General features: G+C 38.8%; 2 long non-coding RNA genes across 5 annotated transcripts in view; one reads left to right on the plus strand and one right to left on the minus strand.

The window, feature by feature from the left end:
- Window positions 1-21,371, plus strand: part of LOC144991898 (uncharacterized) — a 96,589-nt gene extending 75,218 nt beyond the window's left edge. The window contains exons 1-2 of one of the 2 annotated variants that reach the window (XR_013655576.1): window positions 5,042-6,422; window positions 8,518-21,371. This is a non-coding gene — a long non-coding RNA (uncharacterized LOC144991898). Of the gene's footprint in view, window positions 1-5,041; window positions 6,423-8,517 lie in introns of those variants that run through there. The other variant, XR_013655575.1, reaches the window with a different exon arrangement.
- LOC101162358 (uncharacterized) overlaps window positions 1-21,898 on the minus strand; it is a 176,778-nt gene that overhangs the window by 115,778 nt on the left and 39,102 nt on the right. The window lies entirely within an intron of this gene.

Genomic DNA, 21,898 nt, shown 5'->3' on the forward strand with positions numbered 1-21,898 from the left:
TACACAGGCACACACAGGCACGTCAGTCAATATTGGCACACATTGACCCTCCCAGGAAAAGTCATTTGGAGTGACATCTACTCGTAGTGTCCATTATACTCTTACTCCTCCCTCTCTGCCCCCGTACCCCCTCTGTATTTCTAAATGCTCACACCTTTCCGGCCTCTGATCTTCTCTGTGATTGAACAACAGAGAGACGCAGACGAGGCCAAGCCAGGCCCTGCTCAGTGTCACCCAACTCATGCACCCCATACACACTCTTCAGTACACACACACACACACTGCAGGGCCATCTCATCCAAACAAAACCTCTTCATCTGCAGTACAATGAAGGCTCTCCTGCAAGCCTATCATTTTCACTGAGTTGAACGGTGATGGAGGGAAAAAGGTGGAGAATGGATAGAAGACACGAGAACACGCAGTGTCAAAAAATGGATCAGAGCCGAGTGTTGTCATTTGGAGTTTTATCAGTGGAGCCTGACGCCCAAAAGGTCATCTGACATAACGGCTGATGATTTTTTTTTTAAATGTGCTGAGCAGGATTTTCATTTGCAATTTTCAATTTAGCCAGACAGAGACTGGCGGCAGACTTCTGATAACCGTCTCCAACCTGTCAGTGCTATCGCGCTTCCTGTCACAAACATCAAGCAGCTGTTGCAAAGGAATTATACTTTGCAACAGAACGACTGAAAGAAAGACAAGGACGGATATGGACAGTTGGTGGGGGGAAAAAAGACACTAATATAGAAAAAAATATAATAACGAAGAAGAGACAAAGAAACAAAGGTGCTGATGAAGGTCAAATCATCAAGGCGGGTGTTTCCAAAACTAAAACTGTCATTATAATCTCATCAGTATTCTACACTTATTTACGCAAAAAACTAAAAAACCAAGCAGAAAGTCTTTCTTAGGTAAATGGAGTTATACCAGTGCAAATAGAATGCAAAAACAGAATATTTTAATAAAAATAAAAAAAAAATCAAAAAAAGCAGAAGTAAGGCACAGACTTTAACACAAAACACAGAAAGGAACAAAGAATGAGTGGTTCAGTTAACTGTGTTGTTTATTATATAGAAAGTGCCTTCAAGTTAATTGACAGAATACTTAACTGTCAATACTTGTCTTCTATCTGATAATTCAGGAAACAAACTTTGCTGTGGAAATATGTCCTGTTGTGTAAAACATTACAGAGGTAAGGAATGCGTGACCTTAAGGTCAATGTAATAAACCTACTAAAGCACCTCTTTTTTTGAAAACCGTCTTCCTTAAAATATCATGTCACACACATGGTTGGTAGATTTCAAAGTTAAGGAGGAGACAGCACAAATGCAAATTAAATAACTTTGTAAATCAAAAAACTAGTCACAATATGTATATTTCTACATACCAAAATGAAACAACCAACTAATTATTACAACCATCCGTCATCTGGGGGAAATCAAGCTCACATAAGGAAACAACCTTTTCCATTTCAGGCAGGGAAGCAGATCAGCGGGGAAAAAGTAGAAAAGAAAATCATCATGATGGCCTTGAGAATATGGATCCTCGCTCCCCAACACCTTTGTTTGTCTTAGAGTGCCCCAAGAGAACATGCATGTGTGTGAGTGTGTGTGGTTGTCGGTTAAGAGTTGCAGGGTGCTGGGCTGTGTGACAGAGTCTCTCTGCATTAATTGCTTAAATTGAAGCACTGCCACGTCTCTGTAAGAGACGCTTTGATATGATAATGGCAGCCTTCTCAGCACAGAAGAGGTCTGCTTTTTATGTGTGTGTGCGTGTGTGTTTGTCTGCGTATGATAATTTAGTGCTATGCACCTGCCAGCACACCACTGTCTCCTGTCACCATCAACACGGTAAGGAAAACTGTCAGGAGCAGATCAACAGGGTTGCAGGGATAAAGATCAGGTTTTGGTGGAAACTGAGCAACAGCATGGCAGGTACAGAGGTAAAAAAAAAGTGACCTCAAGGATATTGATGGGAAAACTTTACTAACATGAACTAAACAACCAGTCCGGTGTGCTTCTAGAATGTGTTTTTACCTCTAGGTACAGAGTTCTGTTGAAGGTCGCATCTAACTTTACCGTCTTTATTACTGCGAATCTCTCTGTGTTTTTCCATCAGCAAACAATTAATAATCAATCTATAGAAATCTTTAAGGAGCTGCTACGATAATGGAAGATCTTGGAGAGCAGGCCCGTCGCTGAGGAATTCACCAATCAACAAGACGCAGGCAGACACAAGATCCAAGCAAAGCCCCCGCTATCAAACAGCTCACACACACCAATACCCTGCTCTGGATACACATTGACATTTAAACTCTGTTTTCTTTTTCTTTTATTGTATTTTGTAAATTAGATGTCTTGCTTTGACAAATATTGGAAAAAAAATCCCTATAGGAGGCTTCAAACTTAAAACAAACTTATTTCAAAGAACTGGACTACTAAACTATTTTGTGACTTCCAGCTGAAAGATTTAAAGTGATGGGTCGTTAACTAAAAATATATTTAGATAGTCCTAATAAAAGAAGGCAGATGGAATATCAAGCAGAAAAAAGTGCAAAAGTTAACAAAAAGACCAAATGACATCAACTTTGTGCATTTCAGTAAAGAAAAAAAAGAGTTTACAGTGTCAATTTTATAGCAAAATGTGTTCAGTCAGTGTGGCAAAGGACATTGTCCCGACGTGTCAATTGGCAAGAGGAGTAAAACGTGAGAGTAAACACTGTGACAGATGAGCGTTTTGTGTCAAAGTTTCTCAGATCGCTTCAGAGAAATCTGTTCACCAATTAACTAACAAAAATGTGTTTGCTATTCCAAATCTGTATTTCTTTTGTCTAATCCTTTTTTCTGCTCCACTAAGAAACTATGAAGCTATTTCAAGTTGAATGGATTTAAATTTTTGCTTGAAATTGCATTCTTTTCTTAGCTTTAATTTTCTGTTTGTCCACTTTGAATGGCCATTCTCAGTCTGGTCCTATTCCCACCAATTAGGTTCGGTCATCCACGTCTCCCAATAAAATGACAGGTTCTCTGATGATGTCATAGGTCAGAGGGGCTATGATTAAAGCAAAAAACATCCTTCGCTGCACCCAATATGCTTTCCTGTTGGTGTTGGTAGAGCTGGGGTAAAGGTTTACTGGAAGGGAAGTTGAATGTGCGTGCATGAACTATATTCAGTGGCGTCTGGGACACCCAGTTGAGTCAGCCTTTACCCACAAACCTTTGCAGCCCCTGGAGAGAAAGGAAGCACTGTTCTACGGTCTGGCGCATACACTTGTTCACACACAGACACACATGCAGACCTCCTGGTTACTTGCTAAGCCAGCTGACCTTTTCATCGACCACCCACAACTGACCTGTCCTTCACCATGTCTCACACACCAACACGTGTACAATGAATCTTCAGCTTTACAAGATTGTAAAACTTCTTAGAAAGCATTTAAAACAGCATTAAAAAATCTGTAAAACTGTGATGCTAATGTTTTTTTTCTATACAGTGCTATTTTACGACAGCCCTGAAGTGCAAATCAGATCAACACATGACTCATTGCAATAAAAAAAAAATATGGACAGATCACAAAGAACTGAAAAAGCAAAAAAAGAAAAGAAAAGAAAACTTAAAACTAAAACAAAATTCCAGAAACCAAAAAACAAAAAAAAAAACAGTACGGAAAACAAAGGTAATTTCCAGAAATCAAAAGGAAATGTTAAAAAAACTAAACAAAATAAGAAACCGGAAAGGGTGGGCATTATGGGACATCACAAAATCGATAATGATTTGAGTTTGAGAGGAAAAGCAGAAGAGTGTTTTGTCTGAACTGTGGAAAGACTTGATTGTGCAATCACTTTTACAGTTAGTGTAGCCACAAGCTTAAAGAAATATCATCTGTCAGATGATATTGCCATAACAAATAATGTCTAGTTAAAAAGGTAAACATTTATGACTCATGTTTATTACACAATTACTGCTGGGCCCCTGCCTCGCTCCTCCCTGGACCAACCGTGGGCCGGGCGGATGGCTGCCTGGAGTGCGGAGTGGGTCTCCCTTGGGGGGTCCTGGCTCGTACCTGGGGTTGGGGCGGGGGGATGCCCGGAACTCCTGGGTGGTGGTGGGGTGCTCGTCTGGGGCTGTGGGCGTCCTTCTCCGGTGGGGCCCTGCGTTGGGTTCTCCCGGCGCGGCGGGGGGCTGCTCTCCTGGTTGGGCTGGGGCGGCGCCCTCTTTCCCTCCGTGCCTCCCTGCTCTCTGGCTCTGGGGGCCTTGCGGCGGCCCTGCTGGCCCTGGCCTGGGTGGCGGGCTTGGTCGCCCGGGCAGCGGTTGTTCCCTGCCGGTTCCCGTGTGGCGTTGGGGGGATTCCGGCTGCCGCTGCTGGTGCGGTGGGGGTCTTGGGGTGGGGATGGCTGGGCACTCTCCCTCCTTCTTTTCACGTTCCACCATCCATTTTAGAAGAACATAAACACTCACCTGAGCACAGGTGTTAGCTCAACAGACTGAATGACTGAAATATTTCACACTAGTTGGTTTTAAGGCATAAGTATGCGTGTGAACACTATCTGTTTTGTGTACATGTCGACAGGTGGACATTTTTGCAACTAACAGGTGTGTTTATAACATTTGAGTGTGTGTGTGTGGACAGGCTCCGCCCTTTTTTTTTGTTTTTTTTTACATTTGAACCTTACCATAATGATTAACAACCAGTAAACTTGTTGCTTTATGCTGCTTCATGGTCTTATCCCCCTTCCCCTCCTTTTATCACCCCCTACCCCCCCTCTCTCTAACGTCCCTCTCTCTTCTTCCCCTCTTTCCTTTTCCGTCCGGTCCAACACCAAAGATATTCAGACATGTTTGAAATTAATAAAGTTTGGCCTTAATTACAAAAGGGGTTTATTCAGACATACCTTTGGTTTGTCTGAAGATTAATAACCCCTCTTGTTAAAGTAAAATATGTCCAACCCAAGAGGCCCTCAGCTCTCATCTGTCTGCCTAGCTGTTGGACAGGACAAGTTGAAAAAAAATAAAAAAAAAAAAAATAAAAATCGAAGCCTCATCATCCAATCAGTGACACTGATGCACATTTTGGTTTCTGGAATTTTTAGATTTTTTTAAATGCAAGTTTGATATGTTTTTGCTTTGAGTGATTTATTAATGTGATTTGCACTTCAGGGCCGCCATAATAAGTTAAAAAATTAGTTCCTTCGTATAAGCAAGAGTTAAGTCAGAGATAAATGGTCTTTAATGTCAAGTTAAACCCATCTTTAGTGGGACCAGAGTCCTACAATGTGTGTCCAGTGGTTCCTCTAGTCTAGAATGACACCCAAAAAACCATGAAGTGTCACAAAACTCCTCTTACTATTCAACATTCATATTAAAAAAGTGAAACATTAATCCAAGAAAAAACTTCGATCTTCTGATTTTTCTGGACTGTTGTCACTTCAGTGGACTGGAACATAAATGTAAAAACAACGAAAAAGATTTCTGAACTGAGGGACTGTATTTATTCTGAAACCAAAATATGACAATTTCAACAATCAATCACAGCCAACTATTTGTTTAAACTGACCAGCTAATCAACTTTAATTATTTTTTTATGAACTGTGAGTTTAAAATTGTGATTTCCCCTCATAAAACACATTTCTTAAGGTTAATTTAGGCTGTGGACCTTTCCTCTTCTGTGGAGTGTGAAATATGAGGAGAAGAAGGAAGGATTCATGTCAAACTGCTTCTGAGTCATTCACAGTTTTGGAGCAGACGTTAAAGAAGGGAGAATCAGAAAACCTTTTCTACAAACAGTGGTCCAAACTGAAATGTCACACATTATTAATAGTTGCTGGCTGGTGCCACAATGAGCAGCTTTTCTTGTTGGTGCCGTGTGTGTGCGAGTGTGTGTTCGTCTGGTTGCCAAAGGCCCCATTCCCACCCCTTGATGTGAAACAATGTGCCTTAGTCAGAGAAGACAGAGCTGCTTTAGAAACCAGAAGTCCCCCAAAAACACACAAGCGCACAAACACACAAACTGTGCCATTACACACACCTAAAAACAGCAGAACTTCTTCTCTCTGTCACTCAATCCCAAATGAAGCTAAAGATGGACATTCTAATTCTAATTGTTTCTACAATGGAGGCAGCCTTGTGGAAAGATTTTAACTGCAACACCCATCTTACTAAGCAGGACACAATCCCATGAATAACAAGTTCCCCACTCTCCCAGAGGTCACATCCATGCTTTACTCCCCACAGCTTTCCCAACCAAGCCTCTCATTAGCAAAATGTTTATTTCACTTGGGAAGGTGGGATGGGTGAGAAACAGCAAGGGAAAATGAGGAAATTCTTTTGAGTGACTTTTGAATAAAGATGTTTTGGAAAAGTAACTTTGCAAACTTTGTTTTTCTTTTTTTTTTTTGGAAAATAACAAATTAAAAGCAAAACAGGTAAGACATCTTATTTATGAAAACACAGTTTGTTCAGTCGTATTCATCAAAACCTTTGCTCAAAGAAAGCGACAGTCAGCAGTTTAGTGTCTTCACAAATGTGGGGCATGGTGGCAAAAAAAATGTTTCCCTGTCAAAGGATGGCAAAATTGCAAATGCAAACAATAACCTCTTGAAAAGCTTGCACTGAAATTCTGAATGTTTGCGTTTAGCGACTTAGAAATAAAACATTTAATAAAGGTCCTTTTTGGTAGTGTTCCATAATTGTGTCTTGGCGAATGTGCATGTGTTCATGAAAGTTTACGAAAGATTCAGACAAAAGCAGGTCAAATGTTCTGTTCATTTTATGACAACAGTGTTTTTTTTTTCTTTCTGCTTTTGTGAATGTGAAGCTATTCACGACGAGGTCTTTGAAAAAAAAATGGCAAACTCTACATTCAGATGCAGATTAGTCGCTACCACATCGAGATTTTGCTTCCCTCCAGAGATTATTTATGCTCCATTTTCAGTCATAAAAATGATAAAAACTTGCATTTTAACATCTCAATTTCTAAGACCTGTTATGTGAGGATTTTACCACAGGAACAGTTAAATATGTTTTAAAGAGAACTGTGTTCTAAAACAGGAGTTTACAAAATAATTGGGTAAATAATAAAATATTCATGTTAAGTTACTTTTCCCTGGACAGGTTAAATAGTGAGTTGTAGTCTGAAAAGACGAACTGTCTTCTATCTAGAAAATTGTTTACCATCTGGCTTGAAATTGGAATATCTGCTGCACTCTCTTAATTGACCTTTAGGTGCAGAATGTGGGGCTGTGAAAGAAAGTAAATGCCAGATCAAGGTTGAAATTGAGTAAACATAGTCTAATACTGATTAAAACCATTTACTGTCATGCATGCAGTGTTTTCCAATCGTACAAAGTCATTCTTTGTGCTTCTTTGCCCTCCCTTTTTTAAAGGTACCATGAACCTTTTATAAAAGACAGACATTCCTAATTTTTTAAATAAGAAACCACCTTTAAGGAGCACAAATAAGGTCAGTTTTATGAAATTGTACATAAAATCTGCTTCTCTTTAACCTTATGAGTTCACTGTGATGAAGGCTATCATTAGACAGCTTATAGGGCTGTGACGATTAATCGACTTGACTGAAAAATTGATAAATTGATTAACTCTGTAATAAATTGTATTTATATTCCCACCAGATCTGACCAGATTGATCTGTCTGAGGCAAGTTGTTAATCAAAGTTTACCTTGATAAAACATTTTCAGAATGAAATTGATTATAATAAGTATAGGAAAATACCATTTGGCTTGAGGGTCGATAGGCTTATTTTTTCATAACCTAAAAAATGACCAAGTGCCATCACAGCATACAACACACATATGATTACAGCAAAAACTGATTAGTCCATCATTCCAGTTGTGTGGAAGCACTTTGAATTTTGTAAAGACATGTGACCAGACGGTGTGGAATAATGTTTTAATACTGTTCTGTTTGTAGTATTTGATGTGGGAAAACAACAGTGGGCTAAACTTGAAACTAAAATGTGAATTGCCATTATTTTCTTGTTTACTTGTTTGTTTGTGCACATATTTAATGTATACTTGATTATCTTGTAAGAAATGCAAAAATCTGGAAATCTTCCCCTGCACTGTTTAGTACCCAGGTATTTTTACACTGGTTGAATTTTGGCCAAAGATGACCTGGATCAATTTTAGGTCAGTTCAAAATGAACCAATAACGACTATGAATCGTATTGTTAACCACAAATCCTGGTATGAATCGACTCGTTGAAATGAATCTCCTAATACCTTATTATTTCACTGAATTCCTCTTAGAGTTTAATTGATGACAAAGTGTGTTAAGGAGCAGCTCATTTCGGTTTTTAATCAAATGATTCCATTTGGTGACAAAGGAAGAATGTGGCTAGAAAAAAAAACAGCATTTTGTTAATTAGAAGACATCAGAATGTCTTTAAATATTCCATAGAATGTTTCTCACGTAGGTTAATACAGTTTTTCCATGTTTACTTCATCAAACATCATTGTATTTATTCCAAACAACCACCTAATTTGCTTTTCTCATTAAAGGTGGGAGGACACAGAATAAGGAAGAGCAAAAAATTGCAGGCGGGGAGCACCTTTAATCCTCCAGAACATTGGACTGAATCTGTTTTGTTTAAGCCGTTTGTCAGGTAAAAAGTAATTATGGCTTTTGGAAATTGGAATACACCTAAATCCTGTATTACTTAGAAAAAAAGTGTCTTGTATTTATCAATAAAGAAACACTGTTTGTTGAAAGGCTGAACTCTTGGTGCTACAATCTTTCAAAGACAAAGCAACAGACTGAAGATGTACAAGGAGATTGCTTTATCTTTAGTGGCCACATGAGCACACACACGGGGACACACCAACCACCCATCCTCTGCAGTGGCTCCTTCTTCCCCTGAATGAATGGAAGCCTCAGTTCCCTTTGGCTCCCGGCCCTCTTCATGCCCCGCTGCTGACTGGCAGATTGGAAGAAACAAATTGCTGCGTCCTCAGAATGATAATGAGCAAAGCAATGAAAGTTGTTTTGTTTCAGGAAGCCTGTGAAGCCAAACCTTTGGCTCACCTGGCTGAATTTTGATGCTCTGATGCTGAAGAGCAAATTCTTTGATGTTATGCAGTGCTTCCATTTACAAAATTGCAAAGGATTTTGCTGTTATTTCTTAAAGTATTTATCTAAAAATGGTGATGGGATGCAGGGCAGAAGGTCCAGGATTGGTTTGGGCCTTATAAATAAAAGCCTCCCTTGACGTCTTGGAGAAATCTCCATCTCCACCCATATTGTATCTAAGGTATGATAGCAAAGAACTTGGCATTTTAATAATCAAGTCTCTCGAGTGAAGAGTTCCCTCCCCTCACGCGCTGCCGCCTCTGGTACTGCTCCAGAGTCTCTATCAACAAGTCAATAGAGGCTGTAGCCTGCCAAGACATTAGCTAGGAAGCCATGGAGGTGTGCAGGGCTTATTATAAGCCTCTTAGTGATTCTGCAGGAGGTGAAGAAATGGTCTCTGTTAGGGGAATCAATCCTTGGGTAATTACCTAGCCACACTCCAGGCTGCTGAAGAGGACTAGAACTGGGCTGAGACTGTGAAGACTACTGAGCTCCAGCTCAATAAGAGCCTCTAAGGAGAGTCCATTGTCTCAGACTTAAGAGAGGGGAGACGGTTGATAATGATAATGATGATGACGATGATGATGATAAATACACAGCCAGTAATCAAGTGGTGTTTGATGGACACAAGTGCACAGCGAGGCTCATCAGGCGTTAGCTGCACACAGACGAACGATCTATAATCCATCCATCCTCTAGACTTGATTCTCCTCTTATGGGTCTTTACCTGCACACAATTTCAGAGAGACAGAGAGGAAAAGCCTAGAAATAAAACAAGAAAACACATTCATCCTGTTTTTGATCCTCCATAAATTCAGTCTGATTGTGTTTCCTGTTCGCTGAAATTCCAACTTGAGATCAAAAATAAGATTCCCTTTTCTTTTTTGGCCAAGGTAAACATCGTGTCAAACTGGGGAAAAAACAGAATGACCTTTATATCAGACATTCATCTCAGATTTTTTTGTTTTGTTGTCATCTGAAACAGAAGAGATTTTACTAAAGATTATTGAATAACAATGCATAGATTCTTTTTAAAACAAGTCAGAATCATATCTATCCTTCTGGTCTAGAATACAGACCCATTGAGACCTCACTTGCTAACCAGAGCTTCCAACTAAATTGTTTTTATGTAGACAAAAAAATCTAGTAATCTGCAACCACCCCATTCTAATGTTTAATAATCAATTAAAAACCTAGAAATATATTTTTGAAAAAACACATTTGATTAGTTCTTCTTAAAGACCCACTCCAATCAATATGGTGTTTTTAGTGTTTTTAACATCTTTTCTGACTCTCTCTTCTTTACTGTGGTATATTTCACATGATGCAGGACATATAAATCATAATTAAAAGATCACTGGGGACGCTTTTAAAATAGATCAAAATATGATCAGAATGGCACTTAGAGGTGGAAGTTATGAAGTAGATATAACCAGCTGTCACTATTGGCCAGTGTCCGCTCTTTAAACATCACCAGGTTTACCTCAAAAATCCATCACAAAAATGCTAAAAATTACTTTGGAGCATAAATATAGTCAGGTGAACAGCTAAGGACATAAAAAGAAGCTTATGCTCTCTAGAGGAGAAAATTGTTGTCATACAGACATGTTAGCAAATATATAGAAAGTAAATTAGGCAAGCAGTTAGAAAAAAGGAAAGGAAGACAAACACAGCTGAAGCCTTGCTACTTTGACACCTGAGAAACTACAACAGCAACAACATACAGAGAGAGGGAGTGTAAAAAAGTTAAAAGTGAAAGTAGATAAAGCAAAAGTGCTCTTTCATATGAAATCAAGAGTTTAGGGGGCAGAGTTCATCCATAAGTGGCGTTACTACAACATGGTACAGGGGAAAAAAAATTAATTTCACATTCTTTAATTTTCAGAATAAAATGGCCAGCTATTTTAGGTCGAATAATTGTTTAAACCAATGATTTTATCATTAATCCAACAGCAGCCCCGAGAGCTAGGGGTCACACTGGAGGTTGATTAGGTACGAGGCTACACAAAGAGCCCTCCAGTCGATGCCATTGAAAAGGAGAAAGTCATTTAGATTGTGAATTGGTCCCGAGGCTGCGCGGCTCGCTCCATTACAGGCCATTTTCAATTTTAGCCTCACAATAAACATCAAGCCGGGCCAAGGAAATTACAGCATCTCGGAGATGTAGCCGAACAGATAGGTGGGGTACAGACAAGATGACACAGCTGGAGGAGGGGGTGGGAGGGTATCATCCTATGTGGAAAACTGCAAAAAGGAGAACAAAATTCCAACCTCTCTGACTTTGGAGTGTTACAAGATTAGGACTTTAACGCATTTTAATGAGATTCCAAAAAGTAAAAGTTGGGAAATAAGAAGAACAGAGTGGATGGCCAAAAAGCACAGATATTTTTTCTTGGGCTTACTTTCACTTTATCACTTTAAACAAAACTAAACCTTATACATATGAGGAAGGGACATCCAATAGATCTTCATGTTTATATATTTAAATCATGCCTAAAAATGTACATGTTTCAAATATGGGCCTGTGATAAAAAAATATTTATTAGTATTTAAATGACTAGCAATGCACGAAGTGAAACCTGCAATGCAATTGTATTAAAGCAGAACTTTCTGCAAAACCTTAAAGCTATTATTTTCTGTATGAGATCTCTTCGACCTCTCGCATAAGAGAATGCATGTCATTTGTACAGTTCAGGAAAACTAAACAAGAATTTGCATCTCATGTATGCAGCTGAGGTACAAGCAGAATACAAAATAATCACAAACAAAAACAGCAACTATTGAATCCAAAAATAAACACAAGGAAATACTAAATGAATTTCTCACCCTTTTGTTTCCTCCCATTTACCTTTATTCATTACATGTCTCTGACTTCAGTTACACTCAGACTTGCCAATGGTTGGAATATTTTTTGCTTGTAAATATTCTAACAGTGAAGTGTTGAAAATATCAGTTTAAAATTAGTTTCTTCTTTTTTCAAATAAATCAGAGACCAGCAGCAAAGAAAAAAACACGTCTTTCAGATCATTCTTTCTTGACATAGCAAAAATGCACAGATGAGTTTTATCCAAATGAAAATATAAATATATATAAATATATACAAAGTCTATATATATCTTCTTTCTCTTTCGGCTTTTCCCATCAGGGGTCGCCACAGCGAATCATCGTTTTCCACTTCACTCTATCATGGACATCTTCTACCCTAACATTAGCCAACTTCATGTCCTCTGTTAAGACATCCATATATCTCCTCTTTGGCCGTCCTCTTGCCCTCGGGCCAGGCAGTTCCATCTCCAACATCCTTCTACCAATATATCCACTGTCCCTCCTCTGAACATGTCCAAACCATCTCAGTCTGGCTTCTCTGACTTTGTCGCTAACACAGGCAACATGAGCCGTCCCTCTGATGTACTCGTTCCTTATCCTGTCTAACCTGGTCACTCCTGAAACTCCTGCCTTCTCAGAAGAAAGGGCAGTTGCCCTTGCATTTGAATCAAAGCAGCACCTGGCTGATTTGATTTAAGTTCAAGTTCAGTTCAGTTTATTTGTAAAGCGCAAATTCAAAAGCAAGGTTATCTCAAGGTACTACACAAACTTAAAAAAATACATCAAAAGAAGCAAAGGCTCAAATCTTTTATACAATCCAATTTGGTCCTTATTCTTTAGATGTTATTTTTATTTTTTAACAGTACACAGCTAATTCCCCACTGTCACACATTCGTAGTCAAACTGTAATAACTCTAAGAGTTATTCCAACAACAGCAAGTGGAAGGCCCCACCCCCATTTTTCAAGTGTTGGTGTTAATGTTCTGAGTTAAAATGTGCAGCGTAAAAATGACTCTGTGGGAGTTATTCAACACTTTTTAGTGTTAAAGTTGTACAGATAGTGTCAATTATTAACACCCAAAAGAGTTATGTTAACTCTGAAAATTCAACACTATGTTCAGTGTCACTGCGTAGATGAGGGCCGTATGTTATCTGGCACAGAGTTAAAATCAATTCTTTAAGTGTTGCATTAACACTTCTGTTTTTACAATAGTCGTCATGTCACAAAAAAGGCAGACGGCTGGTTCCAATTGCAGCAGGTTTATTAGTCTGCTAAAAGTCCACAAAGCTAAATCAGGGTCAGGCAGGCAGGGGCCAATAACAATCATGCATCAGATAGGAAACCAGAGTAGTCAGGAACCTGGCGAGATGAGGTGCAAGCGGCAGGCAAACAGAGTCAGAGATAAAACAGGGTCAGGAAATCAGAAGATCAGGTCTGGATGTGATGCTTGGTAATGCAGGCAGAGTGGTACAAAAAATACCTTGCTCTGAGTGAGGCTCAGTACAGTGCTTAAGCATACTGCGAGTGATTACAAATGAAAGTGTGGCATCCAGAAACTGTGTGCTGGGGTTGCTGGGAGATGTAGTGTGTTTTGAACTCTGGAGATGGTTCTCGCCAAGGACTAGAGGGGGAGGCAGAGCTCTGACTTCCGACACGACCCTAGATAAAAACTTTGCCATTACATAATAGAAAGGGTTATAGAAACAAGTCACATATGATTCTGCATTTTGGTAGATATTTTGCCACAGAACAGAGAAAAAAATGGAATGTCTTTAATCTATTTTCCTAATAAACACTCTCACAATGAAACTAATTCCATGTTGTGGTCCTCTACTTGGAAATACCATCATTTATCTGTCATAATAAGCTAGAAACTGTGTGAAACAAAACTTTTGTTAACACTGCGTTTACAGCTCAAATGTAAATCTGCAGACAAATGACAGCAAATACGCTGGATTGAATATCTTTTAGTTTTTAGACATGAAATCACAATTTCAACTATTAATGCAGTATTCACAACAACTTTAATTGAATGACTTACATTTGTGTCCTTGCCTTGAATTGCTTGAAGTCTTTTCCTTATTCATTTATTTTTTCTACGGAGGACTTGTTTACCTATAATAAACATAAACTCCTGTGACAGTGAAATAAATAGGGCATTTCATCAGGTATAATAGTATCAATGGGAAGAAAAGCTTTTTTATATCTTCCTTACTTAAAATCAGCTTTTTATAAAAACACAGAAGGATCAGATCTGTTGCCATTAATGTCCTATTAGAATCACAAGAAGGAGCTCAGCAAACTGACAAACCTAAAACATTTCAACGTAAAAAAGGTAGGTTGTTGATAATCTGTGCTACTATCGTTAGACAGAGGAAGTGATTGAAAGTATTAAAACATTTTTTCATTTCTTTTCTTTTTTAGTCATTTAACAAGTACGCGTGGATCAATGTTGAATGTTGCAGGACCTTGATGCAAGAACCAGACAAAACATTTCCAAGTGCAGAATTAACCTTCATCTGCACTGACCACTTGAGAAAGTTGATTCCCAGCTTTATGGTTGAAAGGAAAAACATCGCTGGCTGTCCAGGAGACCGTAACCACAACCGAGAACCCCTTTGCAATTACTTCTTGAACAAGAAAGAAAACAAAGTAATCGGCAATCGATAGTTTCAGCCAAAGCCTGCTTATTTGTTACATATAAGCTGTTTGTCAGAGTAATATTCTGGATCCGTTTTTACCACCATGACAATGGAGTGATTAAGCTGCTGGCAAGAAAGTGAATCCAAACAGCAGACATCTGCTTCCATGGCACTGGTTTCCACAGAAGCTCCAAGACCAGGTTGAAGACAATCAAGTAGTTTGTCTCAAAGCAATTATCCACATCACCTAAGTCCCCTGATGAAGAATGGGCGTCGAGACGGTTTCTGGTTGAAAACTATTCTTAGAGATGTGCAGTGACGGTTCTACACGGAATTACTCCCTGAGCGAGACCCTTCCTAGCCCCCATCACCATCCAACTGATTTTTATAATATTTTATAAAGTAGACCCCCCCACACACACACGTTTTCTCCCCCATTCATCCACTTAATTTGAGAGAGACCCGCTGTTGAAAAGCTGCTCGCGCTCCTGTCGGCTGAGCGGCACAGCTGCGGGGTGCGCCAATTCACTGGTTTCAGCCCGTTCCAAACACTGTGATATAAGTGCAGACTTTTTTTCTCCAAGCGCTGAGCCCGCGCCCCCGGGCAACTGCCCATACTTACGTACATACCTACAGTAAAATCGCTACTGGGGATGTGTTGGCGTGCCCCTAATGGAAATAATTGAAAATGAACCGTTTCTCACCTGAAAACTCAAGCGCAAGTTTTACTGAACTCCTTTAGGCTTACCATGTTGTTGTTTAGATGTAAAGAGGTCTGTGTGTTACAGAGCTTTTTTCTGCGAATATTAGCCTGTTATCTTCTCAAAAAGAAAAGAGCAGCATTGGTGACTAAAAGCATATCTTGAGAAACTGAATTGTGAAGTGTTCTTCGACACAAATATAAAAACTGTCTTCAGCTTGTCACAAGATTACAGACTGCCTCCTGTGCTTAATATCAGAGAGCATGACAATGGTAGATTTTGGACACACACTGTGCAAACATTCTGAATACTCTATGTATTCTTTTAGAGATAGATATGGTGTTATCCAGCAATATATTGTCAATTTTATGTCAAGAGCTAATATATCTAAATTTGCCTGAGATTGTGGCGTTACACTATTAGTCAATTCAGAGCTGGGGTTTTCATTTTGACTCCGCGGTGCTGAGAAAAAGTATTTAAAAAATAACCTGCTTTTTAAATATGCAGTTTTGTTCTTTGTCTTGCAGTGGCAGCAAAAGATGCAGGAGGATTTGTTTTGCACAATGTAGAAAGAGATGTTTGCAATGAAATATTTAATGCAATTCAAACTTGTATATTTATTGTAAACTAATATTTTTCAGTCCTTAAACAGCTCTTCAGTACTCAAACTGTTCCCTTTTAGTTTTTGTTTCAATTTGTCTCAATTTAACATTTTCAATCTTCACATAGTAGGGTCAGAATTGGTTTGTTGACTTTATTAAAGTCATTTTACAGTTCAAGGGCTCCTGCTTAGTATTCCAGCTGCAGCCTTTATATGGATTATGCATGTCATTTCCATGCATGTAAGCTTTATCTAGTTTTCTCCAGTTTTCCCACTTTAGAAACATCTTCCTTAATTGACAATTCAATTACGGAAATTCTCAACTCAGTGTCAAAATAAACCCTTATTATTATTGTCTTAGTAAGTTTTCTAGATTTCTACCCATTTTTTTGCAATTCAAATATCAGTTGCTCAGTGCATGCAAAACAGGGATTTTAGGGACCAACAAGCTGCCGTCATGTTAAACACTGAAAAGGTGAGTTTGTACATTTCTAATTGTTTATTCATCATCTGATAAAAATGTAATGAACTATAATATAAATGTTATTTAACCTGTTTTTTCATAAACAGTTCAAGTAACAAAAAGCACTAAAAAGTCAAAGCAGATGGTTTGTTGTGGGATTTTCAAATTATCTTTTTGTAAGATATTCTTGTACATCTCAAAAATAATCTAACGTTTCTAAACTCATTCCTCATATTTTAATTTGTGTAAAAATAAAGCTATCCAAGCCAATAGAAGCAGCCAAACAAAAGCCAAGGCCATTAAAGAAAGAAAAAGACATTTCTCTGGTGGTATTAAGACCATTAAACACCAGTCTTTCCTCCATTTGTGGCAGAAAATCAATAGTCGCGGCCTGTGAGACAGCCCAAGGGTAATTTTACCCCGCATTTTCTCTGGAGGCTAATCCTGGAGCCAAGAGTTAAACCATAGAGGCCAAGATGAAGAAGAGGACCAGAGAAGAAAAGGAAAAGAGATCTCCTTCCCTAAATAAATATTATCAGCATGAAAACAAAGTGACTACCTGAACAAAGTCTATTTTACAGAGCCACTTCAATGGACTTCACCCCATTTTTCTATTCCCCTTTCTTCTCCTTTCCTCTTTCGTTTGTGTAAATAAGTGCATGTCTACAAATTGACATGCATATGTTTAATATGTGATCAAGTTTGTGCCAATTTATGTATTTTATCACAATTGTGTTACTTTTATGGTTGCAGGGTACCTGGGGCATCTCTCAGACAGATTAGCTGCACAGCAGCAATAATTACATCAAGCATGGAAGGCAATGGAATTGCATATACAACAAGTATTTTCTATACTTTAAAATACTTCGAAAAATCTCGAAAAAAAGCAACGACAGAACTGCTGGATTGCGCCGTGTACATTCATCTATATGAGTGGAGGTGCATGAGGGTGTGAATGCTTGTACACAAAGGCAGAGGCAGACACAAAGGGAGGGGAGTGGTGCTGATTCAGTCATTAAGGAAATGAAGTGAGGGGTGAAATCTACTGAGGGAGATACATTTCTAAAGAGTCATGGTACATGCTTGCTCTATCACAGCAAGACACACATGGACAAACAAAGTGTCTCTTTTTCCTACAGGTCCACTCTGCACCATTGCAAGAAAAAAAACACTACCGGAAAAGTAATTTATTAAATAATTGCATATAAGCTCATAACAAAAATTAAGGAGTTTGCATGAAGTATATATTAAATGAATACATGAACATTTTTTGCATCTCATTCAGTCAGACAAAATTTGGTGAACTCTCTTGATCTACTAATACCTTCAAACAAAAAGGACCAAATGAAAACCTAACTAAGGCTACATTCACATCTTCCTCCTCAATGCGCTTCCAAGCACCCACTTCCAATGAAACGTATAACGCATGTAAATTCGAGTTTTGGGGGTCTGTATTCAACCCTCTTAAACTCACATGTAGCTACACAAGTTTCTACAGCCATTTTCAGACTCAATGTGTAAAACGCGTGGCCATTCAACGCGCGTTGGAAGTTGGAATTGCCGTGGGTTTGATAGTGAAATATGCATGCTGGCCCTTTTAATTCACAGAAGTGCCAACCAATTTGAAAATTGATAATAGCGGTTTGTGCCTTTACGGAATTCTATGACACAAAGTCTTTCATATATCGAATTAGAAAGTACATAGCTGTGAAAGAAAAAAGCCTGGAGCAAGATTTGTAACATTTGCACCGCTTCAATATTTCACAACAAGCCTTTTCCAACTGTAGGTGGCAGACATGTACGATTAAACACCAGAAAATGAAGAAGAAGAAGCCCCTCCCTGCTTGTCCAGTGTAAACACCATGGGCTAAACGTGCATTCAAGAACGCATGTTTAGAACATTCTTGAACTTATGTCAAATTCCCGCTGTGTTCGTAGCTTGATCCTTTGTGACAACTGGCACATTGCTCCATTGTCAGAAACCCAAAGTAACGTGAATGCCTCTTTCTGTAGAACGATGCTGGGAGGATTTAGTTGTTGTCCTACTAGAATGAGTGCTCTAATATATAAACACACTTGAGATTCTACGGTTCTCAATATCATGGGTTAAAAAAAGTAGCTAAATTGTTTGTTCCGCAACCTCCAATACAAGTTATTCACACAAACCTAAAAGATGGGCCTCAGCTGCCTAAGAGATATACTCATTCTTAATGGGAAGATGATACCAAAGGGTCTTGAAAAGGAGGGGCAACTAGTGGGGTAGATGGAAATAGAAAAATTGACACAAAAAAGGGGGAGGGTAAAGGAAAAAATGAATTAAAATGAAGAGAGGATAGATAGAATGAGAGAGAGAAAGAGGGTAGAAGGGTCTTCCACATCACTGCCTTCAATTTAACACAGGTGGTAAAGTTTGCAGATAACACTGATAGTTTTACCACGGCTTCGCATGAGGAATGATACACAACAGACTCAGACACACACCATCTCACACATAGATTTTCACCTCTTTCAGTATAAAACTGGGGGGTCGAAGCATAGATGGAGTAAAAAAATGCTGGAATCGGAGGACAAAATAGAGAAAAGAGAAGGAAGAATAAGAGCTGCTGAAGGGAAAAACTATCAGGCCCTTATATCTGAGACGATGTGTGTGTGCTTGTCAATTACAAAGAGCTGGGACAGTACATTAACCTCTCGGGCCTGTAGGTCATCTCAATATCACAGATCAAGACCTGCAAGTAATTGATAAAGCAGACTATCAGAGAGGGTACATCTAAACTATACTGTAAACTCATTGACAAATTTACTTCTTTTCTTTTAACTACAACATGTTCAGAAGCAAAGAAAACCCCCGTACAAACAACCAACTACATATGTGATGATCAGAATTATTGTAGTGACCAATAAGTCATTTGCCTAGGACTATGAAATCTATATTGTGTCATAATTTTTTAAAATCCAAAAAGTTTATGGCTTTAATTTCAAGTAGGGATGCCAACAGCATTTACTGATTTGTCATGATAGACTTGCAATTTGAATGTCAGGCTTCCTAAAGCTTGTAGTTCAAAGGTTGGCTGATGCTGTTAAAAGACATTCTTTTCTTTGTTTTTTTTGTTGAAAGACATTCAACTATTTTGACTATGGCATGGTTTGCAAGTATAAAAACCAACATGTAGACATATAAATTTTACAGTGTGTTGTACCACACTTCCAAAATATCTCTGGAGACATCCCAATAGTTTAGTAGAAAAATAGTTACTGCCAGATGAAGAAAAGCTTCTTCCCAGTCACTGTAAATACAGTAAACATAATTAAAAATTGCACTTACTTTAAAACATATTTGAAATTAGCTTCACATTTTTATAAAAGACAAGATCTTTTTTTTAAGACTACATCTCAGAATAATTCTGAACGAACATTTTTCTCCGTCCACATCACTACAATGGGTAGGGGCATCAAGGATCACTGTTGGGGTCATTGTGTAACTCCTGAGTGGTTTTCATTTTTTGACATGTGACAACAGGACAGGAAAAGCAGCTGTTGCCATGGAATGTTGGATTTGCTCCACAACAATGTCTTAGTTACATCCTAATAAATGCCACAACACAAGATCTGCCACTTTGTATGTTTGAATTCTCAAAAGAAGATCAATATTATCCACCACAGCTTTCAATATGTTATCAACATTGGGTGATTACATTTTAGCTAGTTCTTAAATCTGTGTCTGGACCACATAGGGCAGTGTCATCACAACCAGCCTTCAACTTCTTATGCCTTAGTCACATGCACAGATACAAAGGTTGACCCATACAGATGCTGTGGGTTTTTGGGTTGGTCCTTAGAGGGTCATAGAAAAGAGGGGCTACATTGTAAGGGGAGTACAGTTGTGTCTTGTAGCTACCTTGAGGCTCAGGTGACCACTTCAGGGGATGTCATGAAAATAAAAGGTACAATTGTCGTGCACGTGATAAGTGTATGATGAAATAATTGTAAGGATGATATAAGTTGCACCCAGTTATGAGTTATTAGTAACTGATGCTGCAGGATGCCAACACAAACTATGCTCTGATGGTCTATCTCACTTGTTTCTAACAGACAGGCTGCATGCAAGGAACACACATGAACTTATCACATGAACAGCACTAAGGGGCTTCCTGCACAGTGCAAAGAGTTCAAGGGGGTTTTAAAAATGAAACCATTACAGTAGGTTATATGTTGTATAAGTGTTCACTACGACCTGTCACCTGCACCATGCCCATAGAAATAATGTGAATGAATATTTTGACCCTACAGCTCACAGAGATCTTGATATTTCATGCGGACTACCTGCCAGCCCCATACTGGCGTTCTCATTTTTTTCCCACAGAAAACCTGTATCTACCCATAAAAGCAGTTGTGACCAAAGCATTAGCAGATACCGAAAACTTTTGTAAAAGTGTTTCTTTTGTGCATAAAGAGGACTCCTTAGGTCATCGAATACATACGTTGTGTTTTAGGTAAGGCCATTCTCCCATCCAACAATGAATGTTCTCTTTAATGATAAAGACAAATAATACAGCTCTCACAATGTCCCAATTTCTTAATGACTGAAACATTTTTCATTAAGGTGTGATCAAAGCAGCTAAATGACAAGAAGAGGAGCACAAATGAGGAGCAGCACAAACCTTAATAAATGGTGGGGAAAAACCAAGAAAAACTACTCTAGTGGTTGCATTCAGTTTATTCACATTCACTGCTCATATTCTATTGTGTGTTTTTGAGCTACAAAAGCATGGTGAGTGTGCGTGAGTGCAATTGAGTGTGAATGGAGGTAATGGGCAGTGCAGCTGGCCTGTGCTCAGCCTAAATGCTGCCTGATTGTTTAGCTCATCCTGGGTTTGATGATGGAGATGTTGTTGTTCTAACAAATATACAGCGCAGCAAGTGCACATCTGTGGGGCGCTAACAGGTGTGGAAGAGACAAGAGGAGAGATGCTGCGAGAAGCACAAACAGACAGAGGAAGTGAGCTCTGGAAACCATCCCAGCATCAAGCAGAAGCCAAATGAAAAAGAAAATCAAAGCCTTTTTTTCTGTCCACTTGAAGATGATAGCAGTTTTTAAAGTACATGCCTAGGCCGGTTGGCTTAAGTGTGTATCAACTGTTTTTACTCCTTTATTCTTCTGAAAGAACATTACTCTCAAGACTGTTAATGTCATAACAGGCAAATTATACTCCGGGTCTCTGTCAAAACCAAAAAGTTGATTAGAAAAGAGTCACAGCCCCTCAGTGTACAGTTGAATTGAAAGTTAACTAAGTATGATCAGCACTGATCTATAATAATGAAAAAGGTGAACTATGCAAAAAAAAACAAAGTCAGTAAATAATCAATAATCACAATCCCTCCAAAATCTCTTTTTTACAATTTAAGAATTAACACAAAAAAGGGGTTGCACTGTGGGGCAGTGGTTAGCGCTCTTAAATCACAGCAAGAAGGTCCCCAGTTCAAGTCCCAGCTGGGGGACCTGAAACAGAACAACAATGGGGGACCTTTCTGTGTGGAGTTTGCATGTTCTCCCCATGCACACGTGGGTTCTCTCCGGG

The sequence above is a fragment of the Oryzias latipes genome, chromosome 4 (genome assembly GCF_053564925.1).
Source record: "Oryzias latipes strain Hd-rR chromosome 4, Olatipes_Hd-rR_3.1".
NCBI lineage: Eukaryota > Metazoa > Chordata > Actinopteri > Beloniformes > Adrianichthyidae > Oryzias > Oryzias latipes.